Raw genomic sequence first — 24,230 nt, 5'->3', positions numbered from 1 at the left:
TTTTCTGAGGTGCGCCGTGCTTCATACTTGTGCTCCTGATGTAGAGCAGACAACAAACTCTGTAAGCTATTATTGTCCCCACGCTGCTGCTAGGGAAGACTTGAGGCCGAGAGTGGCTTGCCCAGGGTCACACAGTCAAACCAGGGAAGTCCTGATTACTATCTCAGGGCACAATCCTATGCATGTCTTCTCAGATGTAAGCCCCATTGTGTTCAATGGAGCTTACTCCCAGGAAAGTGTGCAAAGGGATTTCAGCCTTAATCTCTTAGCCACCAGTTCAGGTTTGCTGATGAGAATTACCTCTGTTTCCTCCTTTCCACTGAAGGGAGAGTATGCAAGAAGGAGTAAGTAGTAGCTGTAGTGCTGACATCTCGAACTTATTGGCCTGCAGACATTTTTGTCCTCCTGCTGGTTGCAAAACAACCCTGAAACATACAGCAAGGAGGAGGCGTGGGGGTAATATATTTTAGTGCTTTGATTGGTAGGAATTGGAGTGTGCTCTCTCTCTCTCTCACACACACAGACACACGCACACACATACACAGACACACACACATTTTAGTTTATAGCACAAACTTAAGGCACAAGTTTTACAGCACAAAAAAAGCTTACGGCAACCTCTCTTCTGACCTCAGTTTAATCAAGACAAGACAAAGAAAGAAAGAGCCCCTAAATGCCACAGAGACTTAACTATCTTACTCCACCATTCAAGAGAGCAGCTGAAACTCAATACTTAAATCACTGCAGATCATCCTCCCCTTACAAAAGGAGCCACACAGGATTGCAAAGAGGACCAATTCATCATCCCAGCCAATTCCTGGCCATTAGTGCACTTGTTGGCCTAGTAAAGGAGCAGAATGGGAGAAAAGCTCACAGAAACCTCCATTGTGGTTCAGTCTGTGCTGGTCGCCCACAAAGAAAGCAAACCATCACTTGCTTCCTCATTAGGAAGGAAGTACACACAATTTAGTACACGCAATTATCCAAACTCATACAGGACAGGCTGGAAAATAACAACTCTGGAGACGTCAGGCAGTCTGGAAAATGCACACAAGTCTCGGGATGGAGAACAGAGGACTGCTGGCACCTTTCCTGCGATGCAGGACCAGTGTCCTGCAAAAGAGAGTTTTTGTCGCTTATGGTTTGGGAGGGGGGAATGGATGATAGAGCATCTTTTTCAAAATACACTAAGTCAGTGGTTCTCAAACTTTCAGCACTGGGACCCACTTTTTAGAATGAGAATCTGTCAGGGCCCACTGGAAATGATGTCATGACCGGAAGTAATATCATCAAGCAAGAGCATTTTTAAAAATCCTAGGCTGCAATCCTACCCACACTTACCCAGGAGTAAGTCCATTTACTATCATTGTTGAAAGCATATACATAGCAGCCTGTTAAAATTACAGATGTGTCACATTTCCCCAAATGCAGTCACATACCATGGTAGCACCAAGTTTTAATATATTAAAAATAAAATATAGAAATGAATGGAGACCCACCTAGTGAGTCCTGATCCACAATTTGAGCAACACTGCACTAAACTACACCTGCAAACAGTGGGCCTATAAGGACACATTTCAAACACTTTTTCACTACCCCTTGAAAGACACTTGTGCGCTTATCTGCTCCTAGGAAATAAGTGGGTTGTGTTTGTTCATTTTGCTTCGGGGATCCAGTCACATCCAGGAGGCTTTCTGAGGCCTGCAGAGGCTGCATGCCCCGAACCAGAAGTTCATTTAAAAACCATCTGGTTGGCATACTGAAACCCACAGAAGCCTCTACAGGCATGGAGGATGGTTTCAGAAGGATGAAACCGGAACTGGAACCTAGTTCCAGTCATGCATGCTTCCCATTGGGCTTGGAGATCCCTATAGTTTATGGTCAAGTAGTCTCATATCTGTATTGGTTGCACGGCTATCAAAAAAGGAGAGCTTTCTCTCTCGCTAGATTTTATGTCCGTCCATCCCCCGTCCGCTGTCTTGGTTGGTTGGCAACCTTCAGTCTCGAAAGACTATGATATAAGCCTACAGCACCTGGTATTCCAAGGCAGTCTCCCATCCAAGTACTAACCAGGCCTGACCCTGCTTAGCTTCCAAGATCAGACAAGATCAGGCATCTGCAGGGTAACAGTTGCTGCCTCATTTGGAAAATTTCATAAGATAGCCCATGCTGATAGGTGCTGCCCTTTCAGGCAGGGATGTATTGAGACCATTGTCCACTCTCTTCTTCACTGCCCGTTCTACACTGAGATCCGTCACAGACATCTGGACCCCATCTTGAGAACAAGAGGAGGATTGACTGAAGTAGCAAAAATGTGTTATCTTTTAAATGACTCTTCTGCTGAAATAACTGATATGATGGCAACCTTCCTGTATCAGCTTACGGAGCTGCGCAACTGAGAAGTTTAATTGTTTCCTGGCTGACCTAATGTATATATGTTGTAGATTGGTTTGTTATACATGCCAATAAAGGATTCTATTCAATATATAAATGCTATGTAAATGTTCTTCGTCGCAATAATTAAATGGGACTTACCAAAGTTAACTTTACCCAAAGTTAAATGGGACTTACTTCCAAGTTAATGCGTATAGGAATTGCAACCTTAAGAGAATAAAAGGCTTCACCTAGGAATAGGAAAGAAGTGAAAACACCAAACAGTACATCAGGAAGGAAATCTTGGGAGATAAAAGGCAGGTTTTTAATACATTTCTTACTGATGACAGAGAAGAGGCCAACTGAATACTGAAAGGGAGCCACAGGAGAGAAAGCACAGAGACAAGGAATAGCACAAGGGAGCAGAGGTTTAATAAAAAGATTGGTGTTTGATGAACGGAGGCCCTGAGGATGGAGAAATGGCATCAAAGACTGATAAGTAGGAGCAGGACTGCTAAGATATCGTCACCCAATTTTAAATGCACTGCCATAGTTTAATCTGGGTTGTTTTCCCTTAAGTAGCGACTGTGCAGGGCCTGATCGAGACAGTCGGGTGAGGAAAGGGCAAGGGGTTCAGCTTTTTTTTTCTGTGTTGCAAGCCTGATGAACATCATTCCCCCTCTGTTTGCTCCCCAAGGCAAAAAAGTAGCTGGGGAGAAAGGGTGGGTTGAGAAGCTCGTTAGTGACCTGGGTTGTCACTGCTTCTAAACCATTATTCCCTTCAAACACTCCTTCCTAGAATGGTTCTAGCCAATCAGGGATCACAGAGAGATGCCATGACATCCCTAACACATTGCCATGTTAAAAAAAATTAAGGCCATGCCTCTTAGACTGGGCACGTGCGCAACGACAGGTAGCCAGGTAAGCACACTTGAAATTGACAAGAGAGGCATTAGAGATGGTATTCCAAAAAACAGCACTTTCCCACTCACCAATGCTCTTTGCTTTGTGCTGTAGCCACTCATCACCATGACCTATTTTCCTAAGATTCTACTGCCTCCAAGGGAACACTTCTGTCCCCACCCTTTTCAGTGTTTCCCCCAAGAGAAGCAATTTTTGTATCTGATAAAAATGTTCATGAAAGCCACCCTCCCTTCCCCCCACACACACACACAATTTTTGGCCCAGATCTACAAATAAGTCCTGAACAGAGACACAATGCCATTGTAAAACAGTTTAAGAAGTCGACAGCATGCACTTTAACTAGCTTTTGGAACGTAGCCACCTCTAAAGAAAGTCACAGCCTGTTTTCCAGCAAAATCCGGAGAGAAACTCAAGATACCGCTTCCCCACCCAGCTAACGCCCATTAAAATGTCACGAGTTCCTCTATATCACACTGACAGCAATTACCCACACTGGCTCTCCGCCAAGGTTGCGCATACAGTTATTATAGTTGGAAAAGCGGTGTGCCCCAAGGATCTGTCCTGGGACCGGTGCTTTTCAACCTCTTCATAAATGACCTAGAGACAGGGGTGAGCAGTGAGGTGGCTAAGTTTGCAGACGACACCAAACTTTTCAGAGTGGTGAAGACCAGAAGTGATTATGAGGAGCTCCAGAAGGATCTCTCCAGACTGGTAGAAAGGGCAGCAAAATGGTAGATGCGCTTCAATGTCAGTAAGTGTAAAGTCATGCACATTCACATATAGGCTGATGGGTTCTGAGCTGTCCGTGACAGATCAGGAGAGAGATCTTGGGGTGGTGGTGGACAGGTCAATTAAAGTGTCAACTCAATGTGCAGCGGCAGTGAAGAAGGCCAGTTCTATGCTTGGGATTATTAGAAAAGGTATTGAGTACAAAACAGCTAATAATATAATGCCATTGTACAAATTGATGGAAAAGCCACACCTGGAGTATTGTGTCTAGTTCTGGTCAAAGCATCTCAAAAAAGACATAGTGGAAGTGGAAAAGGTGCAAAAGAGAGCAACTAAGATGATTACTGGGCTGGGGCACCTTCCTTATGAGGAAAGGCTACGGCGTTTGGGCCTCTTCAGCCTAGAAAAGAGACGCCTGAGGGGGGACATGATTGAGACAAACAAAATTATGCAGAGGATGGACAGAGTGGATTGAGAGATGCTCTTTACACTCTCACATAACACCAGAACCAGGGGACATTCACTCAAATTGAGTGTTGGGAGAGTTAGGACAGACAAAAGAAAATATTTCTTTACTCAGCGTGTGGTTGGTCTGTGGAACTCCTTGCCACAGGATGTGGTGATGGCATCTGGCCTGGACGCCTTTAAAAGGGGAATTGGACAAGTTTCTGGAGGAAAAATCCATTACGGGTTACAAGCCATGATGTGTATGTGCAACCTCCTGATTTTAGAAATGGGCTATGTCAGAATGCCAGATGCAAGGGAGGGCACCAGGATGAGGTCTCTTGTTATCTGGTGTGCTCCCTGGGGCATTTGGTGGGCCGCTGTGAGATACAGGAAGCTGGACTAGATGGGCCAATGGCCTGATCCAGTGGGGCTGTTCTTATGTTCTTATGAAAAATAATCTTACTGGAGTTCACGGAGATTACACCTACATTCATAAAAAAGCCTGTGAAAACACTAAGAAATAACTGTTACTCCATGTCATTTATTTGTTTTAAGTTTGTAAACATCAGTGACAGCTGAACAATTATTTTAGTGACATCAGTTCACATACAAAGATAATCCAGAGATAATCCATGTCAGGTATATACATAAAACAAGGCCCTGCTGGACTGGGTTCAAGGCCCATCTAGTCAGTACCCTGTTACCCATCGTGGCAATCAGCTATCTCTGGGGAGTCCATAAAGAGGTGAAAAAGACTTCCTCCTCTCTCCTGGTATTCAGACACCCACCTGCTGAACCTGGAGGTAGAAAAGAGCCATCAAGGCTAGCAGTCATTGATACCCTTGCGAACTGGGCAAAGAGACACCTTTTAAAGTGGGGTCCTCTTCTATTTAATAGGGGGAGAGCAACTGATCTCCTTTGCCCCAGCATGGCATTTTTTCCAATGGCTCTTGCTGGTGTTTTTCCCCCCATTTGTGAGGACTGGGACAGGGGGCTGTTGATTATTTGACTATTTAAACCGCTTTGCGGACTACTCCTGTTGAAATGCGGTATTTAAAATAATAAGCTTAATAATAATAGCCCTGGCCTCCATGACTTTGTCCAATTCCTTTTTAAAGCCACCCAAGCTAGTTGTCTCCCTATCCCACCCTGCAGATAATATGGGAGGGGAATGGGTAGCAATGGGGCTCAGGTAGACCCAGATGTCTCTGATGGGATCCTGTAGTAGCTGCACTGTAAAGGGTAGCAAGCTTTTGAATACGGAAAAAGCAAAAAGGCTTGCAATCTGAAATGCCACTAGGTAGACATGCACACCTAGGATCCTATAAAAAGGCTTTGAGGACAAAAAATCTAGATGGCATTCTGCTTTCTAAAAAGGAAACTGCATCAGTTGCTAAACTTGTAGAAGATGCAAATTGTGGGTGCTGCAGGAGGATATTTTGCCCGTGTGAAAATATCTCAGCAAACCCTCTTTAGTCATTACCATCACATCACAGGTATGTATTTAATGTCTTGGATTTCTAGCCCCCCCTTCTGAGAAGCTGAAACTCAAGACAACGTGCATCGAATTCCCAGGCAGTTCCCCCTCCAGGCACTGGCTAGACCCAGACCTGTTTTTCTTCAGCAAGATGGCTCTCTGATGAGCTTTCCCAGCAGACCCTGCAAATAAAGTAGTAACTGCAAAGTTGGGGGGGGCAGGGGGGAGAAAAGAGGAGCACATGAACTAGCTAAGCCTCTTGGCAGTGACGGACCTCCTCAGTCCCACGGCAAAGGTTCGCCCCGCAGGATTGTACATCCCCCTGCACAGGATACCACCACCCCCACTCACTGCAACATTCTGGAGCCTTGTGCGACTCCAGGACACACTGGGGAAGCCTCCTGAGGCCTCCCCACACTCTTAAACTGTGCTTCTGGCAAACCAGAACTGTGGCAAACCAGAACTGTGCTTCTGTCTCCAACCACATCGGGAACCTCTAACCGCATTACCCCTGCTAACTGGTAAGAGGCACTTTTTCAAGTGAGTGCTCCTCTTTTATTCAGCAGGGGGAGAGTAACTGGCCCACCTCCCCCCAGCAGTGTCTTTTCTAGTGGCTGTCTGCTGGTATTCCTTTGCATCTTTTTAGATTGTGAGCCCTTTTGGGACAGGGAGCCATTTAGTCATTTGATTTTTTTTCTGTAAACCGCTTTGGGAACTTTTGTTGAAAAGCGATATATAAATACTGTTATTATTATTATTATTATTATTATTATTATTATTATTAACCTCAGTGAGGCTTCCACGTGATCTTAGAGGTGCACAAAGCTCTGCACCTGGGGCATTTGTCCCTTTCACTGCCTGCCACTGCATTTGTCTGCCACTGCGCCCTAGCACCGACACACCCCATTGTCATTTTCCCTGCTCTGGAAATGCCCAAGGTTCTAAATCACCCAAAGGAAAGCATCCCTGGTTTCCAGGCTGTCCTCCTCAGATAAACACAGAAACCGGGGACTGGGTAGCACATGTCAAAAGATGTGACGCACACCACACAAATAAGACGTGCTGTACAGTTGCAAAACCAGGGGGCTCCCTCCCGCAAACTGAAGACACAGAAAGAACTGTGAGAAATGTGACACCCCCCCCAAAAAATTACACATGTTTGTGTCAACCCTCACAGACAATCAAGCCAAATAACCAAGCTCACCTCACAGCCTATGACAGGTGCTGGTTTCCTTTTTGCTTTGGCAGAAAGAGGTGAATTCCCCTCTGGCTGCAGATGACCCAGTACCATAAGTGTTCTCCCTAAGCCACTCCCCCACCCATCCTGGGGAGAGGATGCCAGCTCAAGGAAGAGGTGGGGCACTGCCAAATTTTTCCATTCCAGACTGGGAGCTTTCAGAAGTTTTTATCCACCCTAAGTTTCAAGTGCCTCAGCCAGTTGGGCTTTCCTTGGGGCAGGTATCTGGGTCAGGAATCATGCCACTGGTATGCAGTCCTTCCTACAGTCTATATATACACAAGTACACTTGAGTACAAGGATCAAGGTCCCTGAATCAAATACCTTCTCACTCAGCATTGTCTTGTGCTCCCAGCGTCCTTTCCCAGTAGATCTGGGTAGGGTTTGAAACTTGAACCTTCTGCCTGCATCACAGGTGTTTCACCACCTTCGTTCCAGCCACCAACTCACTAAGGCTGTAAACACTAAACTCATATGTTAGGCAATCAGCAAAAGCAGTGGGATCACGGCAAAGATATCAGAGGGAGCCTACAGCTAGCTACTGCTCTTGCAACTTCAGTGCCAGTCATCCTTTCCAGAACACAGAAATAATGGAATTTATTACTGTTTCTGTAAAAGATGACTGGAGTAATTCATGTGATGCTCCATCAATACCAGAAGCACTACACAAATTATTCCAGGAATCACCATATCCAATCTTCGGACAGTGAAAAAATAATCATCGGGGTGATCTGAATTCAGGATATCTTGTGATTTAAAGATGAAGATTTCTAACCCATAAAACACCACCATCTACGATTTATACAGCACTTATTAAGCACACAAGAGAGTCACACGCACTAATCTTGAGGTAATCCTTATAATGACCCTGTCAAAGGATGAGGAAGCATTTTTATCCCCATTATGCAGCCAGAGAGACTGAGGTTGAGAGGAAATGGCTACACCTAACGCAATCTAATGAATTCGTGGGAGAGGGAAGACTTGAACTGGGGACATCCTGATTTGCAACCAGCTACATCTTTGAGAAGAGGTGGAGTTGAGAAGCTACACCAGCTCTCAACTCCACCCCTTTAAAAGCACCCTCTATTCTGCTAGATTCCACAAAAACAGACCCATACAGTTGAAAAGCTTTTATTCTCCTGGAAAATAAGTATTTCAAAAGGGACTAGCGACACCACTGCATTTTTTTTAAAATCTTCACCACTTCTCACGTTGCCTTCACACAGAAGCACATCCTCCCGCATTTAATAACAAGCATCGCATTATTATAAGTGCCTTTCAAAACTGGAGATGGTACAACAGTATTTCTTGTTTTTTAAACCACAGCCCCATGCACAGATTTTACTGTCTACCAAACAGTAAGCAGATGGAATAACAATAAATAAATCTAATTGTGCTTAATTGTTCCGTGCCGCCTTTACAGTGGAGCTTTCTCAACAATGCAAAACAAAAGCCGCCAGAAAAAAAGTCAAAAGTTGGTACACTTTCCAGTAAGACGCATTTGTTATATAGCTATATATACTATGCTAAAATGCACATAACACAGATACTAATCTACAAAGGTACATTTTCTGCTTTGGAGGACAAATGTTTCGGCTCCCCCACCCTGCCCTCGAGCACACCTACAAAAACTATTTGGCTTCTCCTGCTGTTTTCGGTCAGGCTCCATCTCACAACAGGTATAAATATTTGTCGACTTGGTACAGGGCTTTACAGGGCTGGGTCAAGATCTCTGAGCCCCTGAATGAATGTTTTAAATGCCACTTGCCTCTGCTATTGCTCATCCTCCTCCTTCCGTACCTCGGATTTAAAAGGAGTGCCTTTCATGCTTCAACACTCTGCCCTACTCCGTTCCTCTCCCTTGTTGGGGGGCGAACATAAGGCCAGTGAGCAGGATGTGGCCCTCAGAAGATCTTTATCCATAAAACACCACCTTCGACACCATCTACAATTTATACAGCACTTATTAAGCACACGAGAGTGTCACATGCACTAATCTTGAGGCAATCCTTATAATGACTCTGTCAAAGGATGAGGAAGCATTTTTATCCCCATTATGCAGCCAGAGAGACTGAGGTTGAGAGGAAATGGCTACACCTAATGCAATCTAATGAATTCATATTTATGCCAATAAAAGTGGAATGAATGAATGAATGAATGAATGAATGAATGAATGAATTCATGGGAGAGGGAAGACCCCCACGATAACTGGGCTCTCCCAGTGTTGCCCCTTCAGCAACACAGCTTCAGCGAAGCTCTGGGAGCCTTCCTAAATGCATGGGCATTTTCACCAAGGGACTGTAGCTCTGTGACTTAGGATCTATAACGAGGTTTCTGTCCCAAACTCGTGCTGGACAAATGCCACGTGGCTTCTAAATGCAGCTAGTTTCTGCTTCCAATTCTGGGGTCAGGAGCAGGTCCAGGAGAACAAAGGATAGACATGAATAACCTCTCCCTCCCATTGCAGGCTGAAAATTTATAGCAGAAGAGCAACCCCACCTATTACACCTGCAGTAGAAGACACACTGGGAAAATAAGGTAAGGTGGGGCAACCACAGAGAAGAGGCTTGCACAACTGATAACACACACAAGAGTTCCTTTGTCTAATTGCATTTCAAAAGGCTGCTGGTGTGATGCAATGTTGGCTGGACCACCTTACCACATAGTTATACGTACTTTCCCCTAAGCTCACAGGTTCAGAGAACGTGATTCACAAAACTGTAAAGGCAAGTTCCAATCCACAGACACTTTGGGTATCAAGAAACATTTGTTGACAATCCCTGAGGGAAAACCAGTCTTTTCAGATAAGTGTTTCGATAAGCCTGCGGCTAAGAGCCAGAGTCACCCAACACTCAGCCCGCCACTAAAATGTATTAATTCAGAAGACAATTTAGCCTAACATAAGAACATAAGAACGGTCCCACTGGATCAGGCCATAGGCCCATCTAGTCCAGCTTCCTGTATCTCACAGCGGCCCACCAAATGCCCCAGGGAGCACACCAGATAACAAGAGACCTCATCCTGGTGCCCTCCCTTGCATTTGACATACCACTTTTCTGAAATCAGGAGGTTGCACATACACGTCATGGCTTGTAACCCATAATGGATTTTTCCTCCAGAAACTTGTCCTTTTAAAGGACGCCATTTTAAAGGCATCCAGGCCAGATGCCAGCACCACAGCCTGTGGTAGGGAGATTCACAGACCAACCACACGCTGAATAAAGAAATATTTGTCTGTCCTAACTCTCCCAACACTCAATTTTTGTGCATGTCCCCTGGTTCTGGTGTTATGTGAGAGTGTAAAGAGCATCTCTCTATCCACTTTATCCTTCCCCTGCATAATTTTGTATGTCTCAATCATGTCCCCCCTGAGTCACCTCTTTTCTAGGCTGAAGAGGCCCAAACGCGGTAGCCTTTCCTCATAAGGAAGGTGCCCCAGCCCAGTAATCATCTTAGTCGCTCTCTTTTGCACCTTTTCCATTTCCACTATGTCTTTTTTGAGATGCTTTGACCAGAACTGGACACAATACTCCAGGTGTGGCCTTACCATCAATTTGTACAATGGCATTATAATATTACCTGTTTTGTTCTCAATACCTTTTCTAATGATCCCAAGCATAGAATTGGCTTCTTCACTGCCGCCGCACACTGGGTCGACACTTTCATCAACCTGTCCACCACCACCCCAAGATCTCTCTCCTGATCTGTCACAGACAGCTCAGAACCCATTAGCCTATTAGTGAAGATGTGATTTTTTTGCCCCAATGTGCATGACTTTACACTTACTTACATTGAAGCCTGCGTGATCAATTCTCAGTTTTGAAGACTAGAAACTTTCAGTGGAGGTGCTTTTAAAATACCTTTTGAGACACACAAATTCAGCTCTCGATAGTTGATTTCTTGAAGCGTAACATAAAAGTAGCCTTGATGGAACTAGTCAAGGTCTATCCAGGGATGCTTGTTACCTGCAGAGAGCCCAATCATCTTTGGTGATTAGAATCTGGAGCCTCCAGGTAACCACATGATTATTTAGAGCCGCTCACTCCGCACTGAGCACCACACTCCCCAGGAGCTAACCCTTTAAAAACAGAATTGGGCCCAATCCTATCCAACTTTCCAGTAACTGGTGCAGCCCACAATGCAGCCCCAAGGCAAGGGAACAAATGTTCCCATACCTTGAGGAGGCCTCTGTGCCTGCCTCCCCATCACAGAATGTAGTGCACGCCCCATTGGCACGGCTGCACCAGCACTGGAAAATTGGATGGAACTGGACCCTCAATTACTAAGCAAATCTTTTGCGAAATCTCTCTTCTCCTCCTACCTTTTTCTCACCTAATCAAGACACAGTAAAGGAATAAGTAAAGGAACAACTCAGAGTTTTGTCTGTTTTCTGAGAGTGTGGGTGGGCTCTAGTCAACCTTTTCTGTGGCTTGGGGTGGAGGAGGTGTGAAATGAAGGGCAGGTGGTGTTGCGCATTTTGCAGAAGCTGCAACAAGAGCCACTTTACCTTACCTACAAAAGCCGTAGCCGCTTTAACAGGAAACTGCTTTTGCACAGAGTTTACTGGAGGGCTATATGCAGCACTGATAAGTAGTGACCTCATGAGAAGAAAAAAAGAGGCACTTTATTAATGCTCAGAGACCATTTATTTGGAACTTGATTAAAGTTAACAGGGAGGCGAGTGAGAGTGTAAGTCAGGGGTGCTCACACTTTTTTGGCTCGAGAGCTACTTTGAAACCCAGCAAGGCCCGGAGATCTACCAGAGTTTTTTTTACAAAGTTCGCGCCATCATAACATATAACATTTATGTGTACAATGTATGTTGGTGTACCTTGAGCCCCACTGAGTATAACAGGACTTACTCCTGAGTAGACATGCCTAGGATTAGGCTGTGAGGGTGCAATCCTAGCCACACTTACCTGGGAGTAAGCCTCATTGAGTACAATGGGCCTTACTCCCGGCGTTTCCTCCCAGAGGCACCTGAAGGGGGGGGGGTTGGCACTCTGCAATCTTCTCATTTTGCCTTGCGATCTACCGGTAGATCGCAATCCACCTATTGAGCACCCCTGGTGTAAGTGCTTTTCCCCCATGTTCCTCTGCATTCACAAAATCAGAGCAGGAGGGAGGCCTTGCGGGTCAGAGTTCAGCCCCTTCTGGTTTCAGATAATCCACAGCTAGAACATCTGCCTGAAGACCTCCATTGAGATCTTACTGGCCTCTCCATCAGCCATTGTCAACCATTCTAACTCACAGCACACACTGACAAGGGACTACAACCGTCAAGGGATACCATCAGTGGCATGCCACACTGCTGGTGGGGGCTCATATCGACCAATAGCCCTACTAATAAATGACCCTTCCCCAAAACCCCTCAGTATACCTGCGAACCATTTGCAACATACCAATGTGCCACGGCACACTGGTTGAAAATTGCTGCTCTAGATAATTAGTTCCATTTTGCTTTGCAAGTCATTTAAGTTATGGCAAGGTTTGCACATACAGACACTCACACACACAGTCCCCCTTGTGGCTTTTTCCCCTTTCCCTTTTAAATTATCTTCCCAAACCAGCTGCATTTTAACCTGCTTTCCAATGCCTGCGTTTAGACACATGAGGATGGCGTAATAAAATTCTTGTAAGCTTATTTATATACATTGGTGCAGTACAGTAGCTGAACGACTGTGCTGAAATGTGTGCCTCTTTTGGCTTGACTCTTGCCTCTGCAATTCTCACTAGATGGATAGAGGGATGTTCTTTTCTCACACCAGGGGATATCCACTAAAATTTAGTGTCGGGAGACTTAGAACAGACAAAAGAAAATAATTCTTTACCCAGCGTGTAATTAGTCTGTGGAACTCCTTGCCACAAGATGTGGTGATGGCATTTGGCCTAGGTGCCTTTAAAGGGGGTTTGGACAAATTTCTGGAGGAAAAGTCCACCACAGTTTACAAGCCATGATGGGTATGTGCAGCCTCCTGAAATAGGCTACCTCATGCCAGATGCAGGGGTGGGCACTAGGACGCAGGTTGTGAGTTGTTGTCTTGTGTGCTCCCTGAAGCATTTGGTGGGCCACTGTGAGATACAGGAAGCTGGACTAGATGGGCCTATGGCCTGATCCAGTGGGGCTGTTCTTATGTTCTTAACTACAATTCCCAGGAAGCCTTGCAGGTCTCTTGTTATCTGGTGTGCTCCCTGGGGCATTTGGTGGGCCACTGTGAGATACAGGAAGCTGGACTAGGTAGGCCTAAGGCCTGATCCAGTAGGGCTGTTCTTAACTACAATTCCCAGGAGGCCTTGCAGGTCTCTTGTTACCTAGTGTGCTCCCTGGGGCATTTGGTGGGCCACTGTGAGATACAGGAAGCTGGACTAGATGGGCCTTTGACTTGAACCAGTGGGATGTTCTTATGGCCTTAGGTAAGCCACTCCCCACTCAGCCTCAAGTCTTCTCCATCTGCAACATGGGGTGTGTAATAAAACATTTTACAAGATGGTTGCAATGGTAACATCTAGATAATACATACAGAGTGATGCCCATGCTCAAGAAGTAATACACAAATTGTTGTTATTGTGAAGTCAGGATGACCAAAGTCAGTTGCCACCATTGCAATGACCAAGCATTAGAATGTGCGAGCAAGGGGTTTGTAATCTGTGCCGTGTGCCAGGTTGATCATATCTAGCATTCTTCTGCCAAAAGCAACCAGCCACATGCTTGCAGGATGCTCACAAGATGACATGAAAGCAACAGCCTGTGCTCACATCTGCCTTCGTTTTAGCTAACCTTGCCAATGGCTATCTTCCTCCACCATCTGCCAAATCTTATATTTTTAAAACCTCCTAAAATGGGTGGCCACCCAACTGTTACCCTGCACATGCCTGATCTTGTCCAATCTTAGAAGCTAAGCAGGGTCAGGCCTGGTTAGTACTTGGATGGGAGACCACTTGGGAATACCAGGTGCTGTAGGCTTATATCATAGTCTTTCGAGACTGAAGGTTGCCAACCAGACCGCCACATCTTGCATTTGTAAATGCCATGGAAATTAGAAACATTTTCACCATGAAGCGCAACAAAAAACAAACATAGGACCAAAACATAAGTAACTAAAATAATCTGAAAGCAACTAAAAGACAGCTTACTGCATGCCCAGCCTTGGGGGCTTGGCAGTCTTTCTGCTGAAAAATCAGAAGGGGCATTCATAAGATATTTAGACTGTTCAAAGCACTCCACACATGGTGTCATCTTGCAACCTTTGCTACAACCCTGCAAAGCAAGTAAGGATTTTTTTATACCCATAGTGCAGACAGAAAGACTGAGGCAGTGACAAACTGGTTTGTCTAAGGCCACCTAATGAATTAATGGCAAGAGGTGAGATGTGAACTGGGGACGTCCCGATTTGCAGCTGAATCTCTTAAGCTGGAGGCTTGTAAATACTTACTGGTAAGTTCCATTGAACTCCATGGAACTGATCTCTGAGCAAAAGTGCCTATGATTGCAATGTTAGCTGCTATGCTACAACAGCTCCCACTGTCTCAGTAACTGACCTGCTCCCTGCTTGCAGCTAGGAATAGTCTGTAAAACCGAACATGAAAATGAGGACAGAGCAGAGGCAGCAATTTGGTTCTTGCAGATAAAGCAATAGAATAAATCAGGGGTCTCCAAACTTTTTGGCCAGAGGGCTGCATGAAATATCTGGCACAGTGCTGAGGGCCGGGAAAAAATTTTAAATATAAAATTTAAATAAATAAGAGATGGAACTTAGATGAATGAATAAATGAATGAATGGGCTCATTCACTCAACCTCTCCAGCCCTCAGAACACAGTCCAGATGCAATCAGAGCACAGCTCTGGTCATGTTCAGTCGAGTGGGCCAGAGACTTTCAGGGGACAAGAGGCTGGCCACGGGCCGGGTAGAGACTCACTACGGGCCGCATCTGGCCCCCAGACGGGCGTTTGGAGACCCCTGGAATAGATAACAGAAAATACAACTTCTGCACCACATTTGCAAATATCTTTTACTGCATGCAAAAGTCCATTCCAAACAGGAGATTGCTGGAATCTTAAGCAGGTGAACATTGGAGCTACCCCAAGATCTGGCAGGTAACCTTGGCTATGGCTGGCTATTATTCTTTATCAAGGTGCAGTATTCAAAAAGGTGCAATCAACCCATATTTTGACACGTGAAGACATCCTTCAATCAGTTTTGGAGTACAGCTTTAGCAATCATCACAGGCTTTGAAAACAAAGAATTTGTTTCCTTAAGGGGAATAGGTTAATAACTGACTGCTGGTTGCAAGTCGATTTCAGGTGGGCCCCCATTCATTTCAATGTGCATTTTATTTTTAATATATTAGACTTGATACTACCATGGTATGTGACTGCATTTGGGGAAAAGTTACAGATCTGTACTTTTAACAGGCTACTATGTACAGTATATGCTTTTAACAATGATAGTCAATGGGGCTTCGTCCCAGGTAAGTGTGGATAGGATTGCAGCCTTTGAGAAGTTTGGGGATTTTTTTTTTTTTTAAACAAAACTGCAACTGCTTGGGAGGCTTAGGAGGGTTTGTCTTTATTTTAATCTTTAAATTTATACTTATTACAAGCTTATTACAAGAAAAGGTGCAAAAGAGAGCGACTAAGATGATTTCGGGGCTGGAGTACCTTCCTTATGAGGAAAGGTTACGGCGTTTGGGCCTCTTCAGCCTAGAAAAGAGACGCCTGAGGGGGGACATGATTGAGACATACAAAATTATGCAGGGGATGGACAGAGTGGATAGGGAGATGCTCTTTACACTCTCACATAATACCAGAACCAGGGGACATCCACTAAAATTGAATGTTGGGCGGGTTAGGACAGACAAAAGAAAATATTTCTTTACTCAGCGTGTGGTCGGTCTGTGGAACTCCTTGCCACAGGATGTGGTGCTGGCGTCTATCCTAGATGCCTTTAAAAGGGGATTGGACAAGTTTCTGGAGGAAAAATCCATTATGGGGTACAAGCCATGATGTGTATGCGCAACCTCCTGATTTTAGAAATGGGTCATGTCAGAATGCCAGATGCAAGGGAGGGCACCAGGATGAGGTCTCTTGTTATCTGGTGTGCTCCCTGGGGCATTTGGTGGGCGGCTGTGAGATACAGGAAGCTGGACTAGATGGGCCTATGGCCTGATCCAGTGGGGCTGTTCTTATGTTCTTATGTTTTAATTTCTTTAACTAATTGATTTGATTTTGTCATATGAGGTATTAGAAATTTTCCTGCTGGATGATGTCACTTTCAGCCTTGACATCACTTCCCGGTTAATGATATCAGTTATGATGGGTCCTGACAGATTGTCATTCTAAAAAGTGGGACCTGTCGCTACATGGTTTTGAGAACCACTGGGTTAACAGTTGCCTGGGGAAAAGCAGATGGGAAATGCCAGGTTTTTTAAAAAGCTGGAACTCTCAGAAAGGACTGACAATCAAATTGAAGCAAATCTCCCTTTTACAACAGTAGTCAGAATGATTTTTAAAAAAAATTATTGTTATTGTTATTGTTATTGTTAACATGAAGAAGATAAGCTTTTTAGAGTTATCAATCGAGAAATCACATGTCTAGGATCTCAGAATGCTACCTCAGTTGGCTTAAAGCAGAAAAACTTGCTGGAGGCCAAGCCCAAAAAAACTGGAACAATAAAAATGCCTGTGAAACAAGGCATCATTTTTATGTAACCGTGTGAAAGTTGCTCCTAAAGGTAAGGTTTAGGTCATCTCTCGTTCATCAGAGTTCGGATTCTGAGTCAAAAAAAATTACAATATCTAAGAACATAAAAATTATCCTGCTGGATCAGACTACAGGTTCGCTAAAGTTGCACAAACCGATACAAATTTTCCTGGGAATAAGTTCAATGAGACTTGCTTCTCAGGACCATGGAACAAGCCGATGACACCCTTTCACGTAATAACCAAACTGAAGCCCACACAAGGGCATTAGCCTTTCACAGCTGTGGCTCCAGCAAGTACTAAGCTACACAAGCACACTTTAAATGTAGTCCAGTTACAACCAGTGCTGCGTACACGCTTCAGCACAATGCTTATCTCTCTTATAAAAAGTACTGTTTACGCAGTACTTGCTTTTAACTGCCCTGAATACAGCAATCATCAAATTCATGGTGAGGCCCCAAGTTCTAGTCTTATGACAGCAGACGAAGAAATTCTCTCTAGCCGCTCCTGAAAATATGAATTGTTTAACAAGATGCAATATTTAAAAACTGGCAACAAATGCAAATCTTGATGCATGCAAACATTCCTCAACTGGGTTTGGATAGACCACGAAAAGACCTTGACACACTTCCACAGGCCTTCCAAACGGGACAGCCTGCACACACGTAATTGGAGATTATGGACAACCTGCACACTGAATGGGTCCAGACACCTCTCTGGAACGTTCACAAGCTTTTTCCCCCATTGTGTGTATCCGCCAGCTCTTTTACTGGGTTCTGGCAATTACTAAGACAAGACAAAACCATCATTCCTGTCTTTAGGAATTGTTTCCTTGACCACTGGGGGCAGTTTTAATTAGAGTGATTTACAGTGCAGTTTACACAAACCAAAACAAGAAACACCTGCCTCCTGACCTCAGTCTCCCTGAATTTTCCATCCTGGCTGGCAGCAGCGGGTTCCAATCACCTCAAGAAGCTTTGAGCATCTCCTTCCAGCTTTGTTCTCACATACCCAAGTTCACGGAAATCTTACCAATCGATATGAGCCATATATGAGATGTCTATGTTGCCTCTGAAAATCAGTTTGCAACGGTGCAGGGAGGCTGTTGCTCTCACACCACGGAAGTGGTGGGCTTTTGGGAGGCATCTGACTAGAAACTGCAAGAAACAGGATGCTAGACTAGAAGAACCTTGGGCTGCTCTACCAAGGGCTGCTCTCTGCTTTTAACCTTTATAGCAGACATTCTTTAACCAGAGGCACTAGGGACTAGACTCAGAGCCTCTTTCACAGGCAAGCCATGTACCACAACTGAGCAGTAATTAACGCTCTTTTTTAAAAAACCAGAGATATGTATTTTTGCATACAGAATATAAGCAGTACTTGCTTTGCAGCCCTAGTAAATTCAACCCATTTCTGCCCAGTCCACAGGTGTATACATTTGATCCCTGTTGCATACATGTTGGACAGAAATGGCTTAAACCAGTTTTGGGGGTGGGGTTGGGTCACACAAGCTTGCATGCAAATGGTTCCAGATTCGAGCTCCCCCCCCCCCATCTGAAACCCTGGAGCTGCTGCCAGTCAGTGTCCAGCAATGCTTACCTAGGTAGATCAACGGTCTGACTCAGTATGAAACAGCTTTCTCAGTTCAAATTCAAGCATTACAGTGAAGCGCGGAGATTGTCTCCACATGAGAAGGTGGAATTTTCAGCAAGAAAATGTGACAGCGTCTGCATTTTCTTACCCTTCTCTTGCAGCACAGCTGCACCAGGAATCTAAATCAGTTCCAAATCAGTATAATTACCATAGCTGTCCTTCCCAATAGGGGATCCTGGGAATTGTAGTTCTAAGTCACATGCTGCTTAAATGCAGAGCATAGTTTTAGCAACTGGGCACCATACCCGGTCCTCTGTGAAATATATTTCGGGTCAGAGTTCCAGGAAAGCGGCGCGGCCCAGCGGCACATGAAAGATGTGGGACCAAGCTAATCTGCCTGCCTGAATGCAATACTGAGCAAGCTAAATAAGCTTCCTTCCAGCGCAGTCTCAATGATGAGTTCATTAGCACTGGAGGAGTCTTTGGCCAGGCTGCAAGCTCTCAGCTTTGGCTCTGCAACAAGAAAATGAGAAAACACTATCCTGAATCAAAGACTTGACGGTACAGTATTTCTGCCTCAGATCTTCTTGGTGAAAACTGTCTGGATTCACTTCAAATAAAGTGGCAGAGCTAAATAGGTTCAGGATGACAGATTGGAAGAGTAGAGCACTACGCTAGTGTAGCCAGAGGCCAAAAAAAAAAAGCAGAGCTGGGAACCAAAAAGTCAACAGTCCAAATCTTGCCTTTGTACAGATACACCAGGCGGGCTTAAAGCAACCACTTGTAGTCATCTCACATTCTCAGCCCTTTCCTGAGAATAATCCTACTGACCAATCCTACTTAACAGGATCACTGGATCTCTACAGTCACTGAGATATACATAAAAGTGCTTTAGACAACCTAAAGGTCATTCTTAATGTTGTACTAACACAATTCCTTGCTCATATGGGAGTGGCACTGAATTGAGCCCTAGAATACATGAAATAAGAACACACAGCCTCTGCACATATACAAGTGTTTCTCACCTCTCCTCTGAGGAACCACAGCCAGACTCCTGGGCCAGATTTCTAGAAGCACAAACATATTATTTATTTATTAGGTTGTTAAGCGGTGCACACTTGTATTCCTCAGTTTAAGCAGGGCATTATTTCTTTGTAATTGTCACATTTCTCTGTTGTTCTGAACCATATCATGCCGATTGCAAAAAAAAAAAATCCAAGTAAAACTTATTCATTCATTTAGATTTCATTCATTCATTTGTAAAATCGATATTTCTCAGCTTGCAAAAATGTGCAATATATACAATGTGGTCCTCATACTGAAAAGTTTGGAGCTCTATGCAACCATCATAAAAGGCTATTACAGGAGATATGCTCCACTTCTGTCCTCTGGACTCCTGCAACTCTCACGAACATAACACAAGCATGAGATAACCACACTAGCTATAGTATTGCAGTAGAATGCACTTCTAGGAAAATGGCCAAGTTGCACTGCAAAAAAAAAAAAAAAAAAAATCGAAGCACAACTGGAAGAACCATTTAAGTGATTACATCAACACTCGTAAATTTTGCAAGAGCCTCCTTAGAGCAATAAACAAACAAAGTTAAACAAATTTAAACAAACAGAACAGCATTCATCACAAAGAAATAGGATGATTGTTTGGATCTTGTGGAAACCAGAGGTGCCACCCCAAGAAACTTGACGGGGGGGCATTGTTTTACTTGGAGCAGGCTAGAGTAATGGTTCTCTAAAGTAACGGAGCCATGACCCACTCAGGTGCTGGCATTGCAACATACTTCCAAGGGAGTGCCGGGCCCAGGATAGCCTCCGGAGGCCTCGGAAACGCCTATAAACGTAACTGGAATTTTGCAGGAAACCAGAAGTGACCCAGAAAGTACCTCCAGAGGTTTTCTGCAGCCCATGGAGGCCTCTGGAAGTTATCCCAAGTGCAGTATGGCATGGAGGTGAGTTGCAACCCAGAAATGGTCTCCAGTTGCATCCAGTGGCATCCAATTTGGAGCCAAACAGAGGTGGGGGCAGGCAGGTGGGCCCAACTAGCAACCCACCAGGTCTCGGGCCGTGGTTCACAGAGTGTCGCAACCCACAGTTTGAGAAACACTGAGGCCTTTGCTTTGCTTCTGCTCCCTCGAAGTATTTTGCTCATGCTCTGCTCCCAAATACAACAGGGAGTGAACAATTTTTTACAGAGCTATTCCGAAAAACGCCAGACCATGACAGCACTCTGTTGTCACGAAGCATTATTTCCTTCATGCCCACATTGATTCGGACCCAGAGAAAGCATCACAGCCTTACAAAAGGAGACAAAATGTACCTGGCAGCAGGCTAATGTCTCTCTCATTACCGGCCACTCCTGGCTCGGAGCCGATAACGGTTTGCTCTTGAACAGTTAGAAAGTGTTCCAACATTTGCATTAAAGAGAACTACAACCTGGCAGCCCCCTTCCGGCTGCCTTGAATCTGCTTTGTCCGTCTGCAAGAGCCAAGAGGGAGAGCAACCCCTTCCAAAGATCACTGACAGGCCCCACTGGATTCACACAAGCCACTTTTAATTAAGATGATAGATTGCCTTCAAAGACCAATGGAGGGGGAGCCTGCACAGGACCGAATCAGACATCCAGGGTTTTTGCAGCTGAGAACTGAAAGCAAAATGAGTTGAGATACTCCACCAATTAACTATTGTGCCTGCCCGTATTTTTTTGTCGTTATCTGGATAAAGCAAGATACAAGTCAGACACTCTGCTTATTAATTACAGAATCTTCCTACAGTTGTTCACTTCTAGGTGCGCCAATTCATTCAGTTCCACAGTTTCCAGAGTACGTCTGCCACAGATCTCGGCACACTGGCTGAAGTGCCTACCGCAGATACTCGCCTATAAGTCGATCTCACAGATAAGACGAGGGCAGGTTTTGAGCCCAAAATCATGGAATTTGCTATGATCCTCGGATAAGTCTTAGGGTTTAACTTAGGGAGGTGTCTGACTATAATTTTGTCTGATTTTACCCAAGGCCAGATCCTGAAAAATAACCTCCCAGTAATTGTTACCTAAGAACTGTACAGTCACTAATTTATTAAAAACACAGTATATATACTTAGTATGTATACATACATACACTATTTTTAATACTGTTTTTGCTATACTATGTATACATATGTATAAATAGTATAGCAAAAACAGTATTAAAAATAGTCTCTAATTTATTAAAAACTATGATCTATCTCATAGATCATAAGATACATTTTTATTCACTAATTTTTTAAATTGTTCTCTCAACAACCATTTGTAAACACTATCATAGTATCGCCACAATCCCATCCACACTTTCCTAGGAGTAAGCCTCATTGACTTTAATGTGACTTACTTCTGAGTAGACAAGCCTAGGATTGGGCTCTAAGTACACTGGAAACAGCATACCAGTAGAACCATTAATGAAATCCTCCTTTAAAGTGCCTGGTGCCTTAAGCTAAAGGCTCTGCGTAGAACACACATCACACAACTGGGAGTGTGCAATTCAGTTCACAGTAGAGAGACAAGCAACAAGGAGTGACTGAGCAAGTGCAGCTGCACATAGTTGCACCTGATTTACTTGGAAGTAGACCCGCTGTGGAGGAAGGATAGTGGTGCTCGTGTGGAGGTCCTGGAAGGGGGATACTGCAGAAGCAAGCATGCTCTCCTAAAAGCTTACTACATAAGCAGCTGTTGCAAGTGCTTCCTAGCTCCTGCCAGCATGCAGCTAAGATCTCTGGCTAAAATACCTGTTGCTGCAGAATAATTCTACTTTAAATTCTACTCTCTGCTTTTCCTGTGTTTTGCATCTGTGCAAGGTCTCCAGGACTCTTCCAGTGAAAAGGACACACACAGAGAGAGATTGCTTCTCTCTCACACACAGATGCTCCCCCCCCACCCCCAAACACAAATGCAGGGACTTTTCCCCTCCAGTCCAACTTCATTGGTGAGGATAGGGGGAAATGAGGTTAGCAAGGAGGTTTGCAAAAAGTTTTGCAAAGGAGAGACTGAAGTGTGACTGTATACAGTAAGGGGAGAGGTGGAGAGGAAAGCAAGAGGAGGGAATAGACTGGGAGCCCAACTCAGAAGCAAGTCCCTTAATAGTCAGTGGAGCTTACTCCCATGAAAGTGAGGCTAGGATTGTAGCCTTAACTGTTTTAAGCGCGCGCGCACGCACTCTCTCTCTCTCTCTCTCTCACTCACACACACACACACACACACACACACACACACACACACACAAACTTTTCCTTTTATAAAAGTTAACTCTTCCTCTCCCCCCCAGTACAACTTCATCAGTGGTGAATGATTATGGGGAGAGGGACAAGCAAGCCTCAGCTTCCCAACAGAGAGTTGAAAGTTCAGATTCAATAAGGGGGAGGGGGCAAAAACAAGAAGGAAAGAGGAGATGGACTTAACCCTTTCAATGGCTTGAGAAACAAAGGTACAGCCTTCTGCAGGCTGCCTCTCTCTCTCTTTAAAAAGATCACTCTCCCGACTTCCCCACCCTATCCAACTTCATCTGTGGGGAGATGGGAAGGGGGTTAGCAAGTTGGGCTCTCCAATGGAGTGCTTGAAGTTTAAATACAGTGGGAAGGGGGAACAAGAAGGAAAGAGGAGATGGACTCAGCTGTTTCAAATGACTGCTTCTCCCTCGCTCAGATGCCCCCTCCCACACACAGCTCATTGTCTCCTGCTCTGTCTTGGGTGCCGCTCCAGAGATGCCTCCGTGGGCACTGGCGCTGAGCGAGGGCGGCTGCTGATGGCTGTGGTGGCAATTGCCCTGCGCTTGGAGCTTCTGCAGCTGGGCAACAACAGGGTGGAGCACACCCGCATCGCACCCGTAGGCAGCTGCAAATGCTCAGCAGCACCCCAGCCTGCACAGCTTCCTCTCAGCAGAAGATCACTTGCTCCCTCCCACCCACAATAGTGATTGGCTGGCTCACTCGCCTCCTCCCCCCCCCACCCTCACTGCTTGCCTGCCCCAGAGATAAGGCGGGGCAATGATTCAGGCTGCTTTTCTGGGAAGAAATTTTTCGCCTTATAAGTGAGTATCTACGGTAATTTACTCCTATGGCCCACTTCACACAGGGCATTTCCATGTCATGAAAATGGGGCAAGAGGTCCAGAAGAAGCCACCAAAACAAAACAAAAAAAGTTCTTTAAGCCCAGAGATGGTAAACTAGGAAGGATTTGCTACCAGTTGCATGTTGGAGGCATCCAAAGATATGCCCTGTGCATGACCTCTCTCCTTCTCACCTTTTGCTGGCAAGTGCCGGCAGGTCCTGGGGAGGATGCCAAGACCCCAAAAGGAGGGAACCTGATGCCAGAAGGCAAAGAGAGAAAGAACCAGCTTTGCTCTGGCTGCACACTTCACCAGGTCTCAGAGCAGGAAGGGGCTTAGCCGGAACAGGAGACAAAGGCTTCTGTTTTGGATACAAACCCAGTTACAAAAGACACTCTTCTCCCACATGCCTCGGTTTGGCCGCCCAGCCAAATGAGGAGGAAAACAGAAAAACTGCCTTAACCTAGAGAGGAGCTACCAAAAAATGGTTCACCACACCCATCATTCCTGCTATTCAAGGTCAAACTGTCTCTTGGTGCGGGAAAATAAGAATTGCTGTACGCCACAGGAATGGAAGCTATGAGCATACAACCTCAAGCATCCTCATCAACATATTTTTTGGGCACTATTTTTTTGGGAGGGGGGAATACCCTTCTAGAT

At 45.0% G+C, this 24,230-nt stretch overlaps 1 protein-coding gene across 3 annotated transcripts in view; it reads right to left on the bottom strand.

Annotated features, from left to right (window-relative positions):
• ST3GAL4 (ST3 beta-galactoside alpha-2,3-sialyltransferase 4) overlaps positions 1 to 24,230 on the bottom strand; it is a 164,511-nt gene that overhangs the window by 94,764 nt on the left and 45,517 nt on the right. The window contains exon 3 of one of the 3 annotated variants that reach the window (XM_066639824.1): positions 19,506 to 19,547. The exons of the other annotated variants lie outside the window; for them this stretch is intronic. The gene's annotated coding sequence lies outside the window, so the exon portion shown is untranslated. The remainder of the gene's footprint in view (positions 1 to 19,505; positions 19,548 to 24,230) is intronic. 3 annotated transcript variants of the gene reach the window in all.

The sequence above is a fragment of the Tiliqua scincoides genome, chromosome 11, assembly GCF_035046505.1.
Source record: "Tiliqua scincoides isolate rTilSci1 chromosome 11, rTilSci1.hap2, whole genome shotgun sequence".
Classification (NCBI taxonomy): domain Eukaryota; kingdom Metazoa; phylum Chordata; class Lepidosauria; order Squamata; family Scincidae; genus Tiliqua; species Tiliqua scincoides.
Note: the sequence above shows the minus strand (reverse complement) of the source record. Positions and strands in the feature narration are given on the sequence as shown.